Raw genomic sequence first — 7,500 nt, forward strand, 5'->3', positions numbered from 1 at the left:
TACTGGGGTGAGTCGGGAATGTTAGAGACCACTTCCTGCGTGCGTCGCGCTGCTGGATCATGGAACGTCTCAACGTACTCCTGCACATTAGGGTTACAACAGTTGAACAAACAAATGTTGTTGTGTATCACATTCCCAGTATTAGCACCCGCAGTTTGTTGTTTATTACACAGACACCTTGGCATTAAGCCCTTAAAAATCGACTTCAATTTCTTAAAAAGAAAACGGGTGCAATATTTTACACCTAAAGAGTCAGACGGGGTGCAATTCATGAGAACTTTTACTTTTTTTTTCTGCCGGCTTCTTGCTCTAAAAATGCAAAAAGACTTGGAACGCAATTTCTGGTCGGTCCGACCAAGAAAGGCACGGGACTTGTTGGGCGTAAGATTCTTTTTATTCTCTTACGATATTTCGAGTTGGATGAACAGATCGCTCCTAAAGGTTGAATCAGACTGAGATTCCATATTCCTCAATTGAAAAGTAAGATTTTCCATATATATGAGATGGAATTTATTGCATTTCAATAGTCCTCTAGGAAGGGAAAGTGAGTTGCAAGATTTCACAGTTATATAAAACGCAACTTTTTCAAAACATAAGAACATCTATTAAAGGAAACTTGCTTAAGACAAAAAACACGGGAAAACGAAGACTTTTTTTGATCAAAGCCAGGGTTCGGTTTTTTAAGTTTGACGGGAAAGCGAAGCGAAGAAGGAGAGTTCTTTCTTGACGTGCTACCGATCGCCGCGGCAACAAGGGAACAACGAACCGTCGACTAGCTACACCGTCGAAGACGTTCATATTACAGTATGGAGGGCTCTAAGCTCAAGACTCAGCACTTAGTTCGAGGCGTACATGTCTGCAAAGAGAAAAACTATGCCTTTTCTTGGCACGTCTCCCCTGGCTGTTCCAAACAAGCATTCCATTTCAAAGGATGTGGCCGGTGATGGTTATATATAGAATCTCATTACATCCTTCCTCACTCTCCCAATAATTATGAAAAACGGTATCTCGTCAGATCGAAGAAAAGGAATTCCCAAGGTAGGTGAACTGACAAAAGTATTATTTAATAGAGTCTTAAATGATGTCTTTGATCGTGAGTTTGCCAAAAGGTTTCCAGGTATAGCATTTACTAGATTCCAGAATGAGGTCTTTATTCCAACCAAATGGGAAGATGACTTCATCTTCAACGAGAATGTTGGATATGCACTTTTGGAAGAACTAGGTCTGGCTGGAAAAATCGACTCTATTGGGCTATGTGATGAAGATCCACTATTCTGTTATGGAAGGGCTAACTATATTAGACGATAATGGTATGGTTGTCACATGCTGTCCTGAGAAATTCTATCAATAGTTGGAGAACTCATTGACTTGGATATCTTATATAGAGCCCCGAAAGCATGCTAGTATACCTTGGGTATGGATACGAGTGATATATGCCCCAGAAGCTAAGAACTTCTTTCGTCTATGTGCTATACCAGAAAGCGAGTAAGTATACCTTGGGAAGGTAAAGAAAGCAGTATCGAAGCCGGCCACTGACTTAGAGAACAGGTCCCCCCCTTTTCGAGTGAAGAAAGGAGTCGGTGCACTTCGGCATAAGCCTTACTATTCATCTAACTCTGTTAGCAGTCCTCCTCAGGGAAAAGAACAGTCCACGCATGAGCAAGTATTAAACTCTAACAGAACCCGGGGTTAGTAAAGATAGTTTACCTCCCCTGCCCACGAAGTACGAAGTGAGGGAGGTGTGCTTTCGTGCTTTGAACTAACCTTTACGCACTGAAAGCTCACGAAGGGACTACTTCCTTTCGATTTGAGGACTTTGATTGAATGAGATTCTAGATATCAAAACAGGAAGTTGCTATTTGAACTCGAAGCAACTGACCTTAATTCCCCCCTGGTCTCTATCCTTAAGGAAGTAATGCTTTTGCCCTTTTGAGTGAGTCCTTTGGAGAACGGACTGTTACTAATCGGAAAGAATCCTTGATCTCATCCAGGGAACGGAAACACAAGCTGTTGGTGGCTAAAAAGCACCCGGCTTGAAGCATCTTGGTGGTCTGGCTCATGGTAGGTTTTTTTGTTTTACATGCGGCCTATCGAATCGAAGCGAACTTAGGCCTTTTTGGTCCTATCGAATCTTCCTTTTCTGTATAAGAAGAGGTAAGGGCACGTAGCGTTTCACTCAACACTTCTTCTATTAGATAGGGGATGTTACCCAGACTTAGACCCTAAGTCATTCTTAGCGAAGCGACCAATCATAAGAATGAGATACGGACCTCCCGTCTTTTTCAGTCTCCCTCCTTTCCCTTCATTCTAAGTAAGTAGCGGTCCAAGTCTCCTTCCCGACCGGGGGGTAACAAGGGATAACTCCCAAAGAAGTAGTGTTTCATCTGCCCGATCCCTTACAAATTATTCTTAGCTCTGAAGCATTCCCTCCGAAATCAGTCCATTCAAGAATAATAACAGGTGTTGGCCCCGTTCCACTAGATGAGAGGAAAGAATCTTTCGCTTATGTGACTATAGGTCTTTTCCCTGGAGGCAATAATGGCTAGGAACAAAAGCTAGGAGTTAGCAGATTTAGATAAAGCTTGCTCGTGGCTTTACCTGCTCTTATCCATTGACGGGACTTCTTCAGCTAATGACTTAGGGAACCTGAAGGGCAAGGAAGAAGACTTCAAAGGACGACTAGATTATCTCCTATCATCTTTCGCTTCTATGCCTACAGGGCTTATCCCTGGATGGAATAATGTCTAGGACCTATTGTATTGGGTACAAGAGTTACCAGATGAATCGAAAGCTCGAAAGAGCAAAAAACTTATTTAGAGAAAGAATGATTAAATTCTTTACTTAGCCTGAAGGGCAATAAACGAGAGACTGAAAAGGAAGGTACCTCGAAACAAAAAGAAGGAACTCTAGCATCGGTCTATCGCTATACTACGACGAGGGTTGTTCTACCGACCGGCCCAGATGCTGACTACCTTAGCGTACGTCGCTCGGGGCCTACAAACCTCTCGTTAGCTCCATCCCTTCTTAAGCCTGTAACATATTTAGGTCAGCGGAGAAAGCGTGTCCCTCATCTGATGATGCAGGGGACCCGTCGACTTTCTCCCTCATTGGCTCGGGACGCTCGTAAGGTGCTTATTACGGGGGTACGGATACAACCCTTCATAGCACCTAAACTACGCTTTTTAGAAAGCCATAGGCAAGTTTAAATCAATATTCAATCTAGAAGAGAACCAGCCTTAGTAAACTTACAGGAAAGAAAGGAACCTAATAAACTCAAGCATACAAGGAATGTTGAGCTTACTTGCTTCTACATCCACTGGAACGGTACTGAAGCCGGAAGGCTAAGGACCGAGAATAAGAAACAACCTAATAAATAAAAAAAGGGAGTAGAACTTGCTTTTGCACCTACAGCTTTTATCCATTGAAGGAATAGAGTTGAACAACTCTTCTTTCTTAGGTGTTCTCAGTCGGCGAAGCCTCACAGCGCTTGCTCTATTAGTACCACAAAAGCAACATACTATGGCTTGTATTTGCTATGGGACGAAGCCAATCACACATTTAGACTTTCGACCAGATAAAGATATCCACAGCTGAGGAAGAGCAGGGATAATCGTAGACTAAGAAGAGAGGACGCAAACACATTTAATTGGACAGCTTTTATCCTTTTATATTTGCTATTTTCTTGTATAATTTTGAACAAGTTATGAAGGTTCAACCCAAAGCTGAATGAGTTGCGTAATGCGTCAGACGACTCTAATTTAGAATAAAAATATATATGTATCATTTAGTACATCATTTGGCAGATTTTTTGAGACCTCTAGCATTACTCGTAGAATATCGGATTGAGGCACCCTGTTAAGAGTTGTTCATGAACAGTCACTGGATATCGGCCCACATAAGATAGTGTTCTCAGAAAACAGAGATTGAGAGTCTGACTACTAACCTTACAGATAAGAGAGCTTTTCTATGAAGTAGATTTTTCATTGGAGGCTTATCCTCAAGGGCTCTAAACCACCAGAATATGTACTTCTTGATATTTTAGTTAGGTTTGTGATCCTATTGAATATAACTATACAAATGTGGATAATTTTGATAAGTTTGGGTACAGAGTATTTATATTAAATAATAAAAAGAGAGAAGTAAATTCACAAGTTAGTTTCTATGCTATTGTCATTATCTCATAGCTACTACCTTTTATAGAAAATCAAGATTTTATACCAGATCTAAAAGATTAATGATTAATGATCGTATGGTTATAAGACACATACATTAATTATGGGTAGGTTAACAGTGTTTTAGAAAGTCAGATCATTAGAACTTGTATAAGCACACTGGCATGAGCCGCATGACCCCATCTCACATCCTCTACTCCAGGAGCTTATATAAGAACAAGAATTGTCACTTCTTTGCAGATATCAACTCTTCAAACTCAAAGAGTTCTCTTCTTTTTTCCTTCCAAACATTCTACTTGGACTTAAAATTTTCACTTCATTCTTCATTTGCATGGTAGCTATGTCTTCACGTGGCACTGGCTCTTGGACAGCAAAGCAGAATAAATTGAAAGGGCTCTGGCTGTGTATGATAAGGACACACCTGATCGTTGGCAGAATGTCGCCAAGGCTGTTGGCGACAAGACAGCGGATGAAGTGAAGAGGCATTATGAAATCCTTGTGGAGGATGTTAAAAGAATTGAGAATGGCAAAGTGCCCTTCCCTATGTACCGAACCACTGGAGGCAGTAGCCAAGTCTCCATGCATGATAATGAGGAGAGGTAGACTTTTGATCTATATTTCGTATCCTACTAACTACAGTTTTATCACATAATATAGCTAATGATCACCACGATACGTAAAGTATCATGTTAACCTTATTGTACAGGTCAAGACGAGGCCAGTTGATGGTAGATTTAGTGCATGATGCTTATGGATTTAGTTAAATGTTCATCTAACAATATAGGTAAACACCTGGCATCTAGGCAATACCTTGGACGATAAAACTTGTTATCTCACTTCCAGACAAGCTCTTGACTGACAATGAAACGACACATTGATAATTACTTGCAACCAAGCCCACAATTACCAGTCACTACTTAACAATTCACATACTAGTCAATAGGGACTCACCGTCCAACACCATAGACAAAAGAAACAATTAACATCTTTTCTATTTGCTTTATCAAATGAATTTCTGACATAGAGAAAGGTTCGCTTGTCCAGAGTTCTCAAGGCAAGGTTCAACTCGATTCAAAGAAGTCTAAGCTTTTACGAGTCTTCCACTGTCCTAGGAGAGAGAACATAAGCTGTACTCCAGAACTCTTGTTTGGCTTTCCCAACAGACCATACTTTGGTTTTACGCACTCATGTTATTGATAGAACTGAAACTTATCTTGAATCACTTATCGGTATATCTTTTATAGTTTAAGTTCTTGGGGAGTAAGTTCGTATATATGCAATAACTTAATTATCAGACCCTAGTTACATAACACGGGCTACTAAATTAACACATACAGACAGACGCACATTGTTGTCGTCTATTGATACATTTGTTCATGCAGGATGAAAAATCGGAAGCTCTGGTGATTAAAGTCAGATAATGTAGACAGCAGCAGAGCCTGTGGTTTACCCATAAGAAGCAAGGGCATGTACATCAGTAGATCGAAGCACCAGGTTCCTGTCGTTTACCTTGAAGCAGGCAGCACACCACCCGCAGTTAAAGATCGAGAAGCACCAGCAGTCAATCCAGAACCCGGCGAGAAAGATTTCAAAACTCTCCGTTGTGTTAGCAAATCATACGAGTCATAGTTGTTTAGCTCTGAGTCCGTGATTAGTCAGCAGAAAGAAGAAAGCTATACTATCTCCATTAGTTGTCATCTCCTAGTAGTCGCCATCTCCATCCACTACCCCCCTCGATGACCGAACCCGAATTCCTCCCAAAGTTTTTTTTCCTTACCTATCCTCATAAAAAACCCTCTTGCAACTCACTCGGTCTAGTATCTATAACCTCTAAGTCCCAATAGACTGAAATTAGTACTTATACCCATAAAGCAAGAACTCGACCCGGCTATAACCCGTGTTATATGCTTCTTAAAGAGCCATAGCAAGAAAAACTAAATAGCTAAGTTGCTTAGTGGAAGGCTGCCTTATCGAGATAGAGTCAGACTCTACCAACAGAGACCGTGACCTTATCGCGGGTGAAAGCGCCCTTTCACGAAGGTTACATTCAGAGTCTTTCGGTACTGGCACACACACAAGGTGATCATAGGGGCCCTTCTCAGCTCGGGCCAAGGCCTTCTCTTTGCCCTGTTGCACTATCTCTTCTTTCTCTCTGTCAGTGGGTTTGTAGCCTAGCCTAAACGGTGGAGTAGCGGTTGGGATAATAGAATGACTTGCTCAATAGGCTTTCTTTCTAAGACCCTTCCTTCTAAATGGGGAGTGTTCCATATTCAGCAGCATACAGGGCACGTTGGTCTTTCCATAGGTGTCATAAGATGGGCCTATTCTTTTCCCTTGTAGTATTCTCTACAGCAATAGCAGATACCTCTTCGAAGGTGAATCCAGACAATGTGTACTCATCAGTGGACTTTCGGATTTCTAGCACAGGGATACTTGGCTTCTTGGGGAGGAAGCATGGTTGTCGCCCCCCTTGAATGGTAACGATCGCCTTCCCTAATGGGAAGTAGACCTTCTGGTGGAGAGATGAGGGAACGGCACCCAAGCTATGAATCCGGGGTCTTCCTAGGATAAGATTGTTGCTAGCAGGCACATCTAAGACTTTTCATTCGAATGTTGCAGTGGCCCAACTACTATTGGCAGTGTGACGGTACCCCTCACTTCACCTCTTGAACTGTCATATACTCGGATAGTCTGGCTCGATAGCGTGAAATCAGTGGGTCCCAGACCCAAACAGTTATCGGTTTTCATAGGACAACAATTCAGTGCAGACCCATTATCAATCCCTCCGGTCACAAGCTGTGGTAGAATCTCTCTGTTCCTCTGCCCCTACCGCACTCCAGTCCGGGAAAAGGTTATCCCTTTAAGCAAGGTGTAATGAATCGCTTCTTTAACTTGAAATAGGAGCTTCTCCCCTGCCCTAATTCTAGAAGTAGCTAATTTTGCTGCTCTTTTTAGCCGATATTCTGCGTTTAGGCATTAATGTAACGTAACCAACCACCTATGGAGTCCTATTCTTGCGATAGAATGCTCAATTTTAGCCGATTTCCAAGATCTTAAAAGAAGGATCTTCAAGAGCTCGATAAATCAAGGTAATTTGTTGCTTCTGCTTCTGCCTTCAGTTAAGGATAATGTGACTGAGGAAACCACTATTGCTGCTTTTAATGAGCCCCTTCGGGATTCCCTTGAAATGAAGTACTTAGATCCACAAACTTAGGATCAAGCTATTGCTCTACTGCCCATAAACTGGTATAAGATGAATGTAAAGCCTGAGCACATAGAGCATAGAGAATGCCCGCAATGTGTGTAGCTATCAAGTGAAGGACTTCCG

The sequence above is a fragment of the mitochondrial genome of Daucus carota, assembly GCF_001625215.2.
Source record: "Daucus carota subsp. sativus mitochondrion, complete sequence".
Classification (NCBI taxonomy): domain Eukaryota; kingdom Viridiplantae; phylum Streptophyta; class Magnoliopsida; order Apiales; family Apiaceae; genus Daucus; species Daucus carota.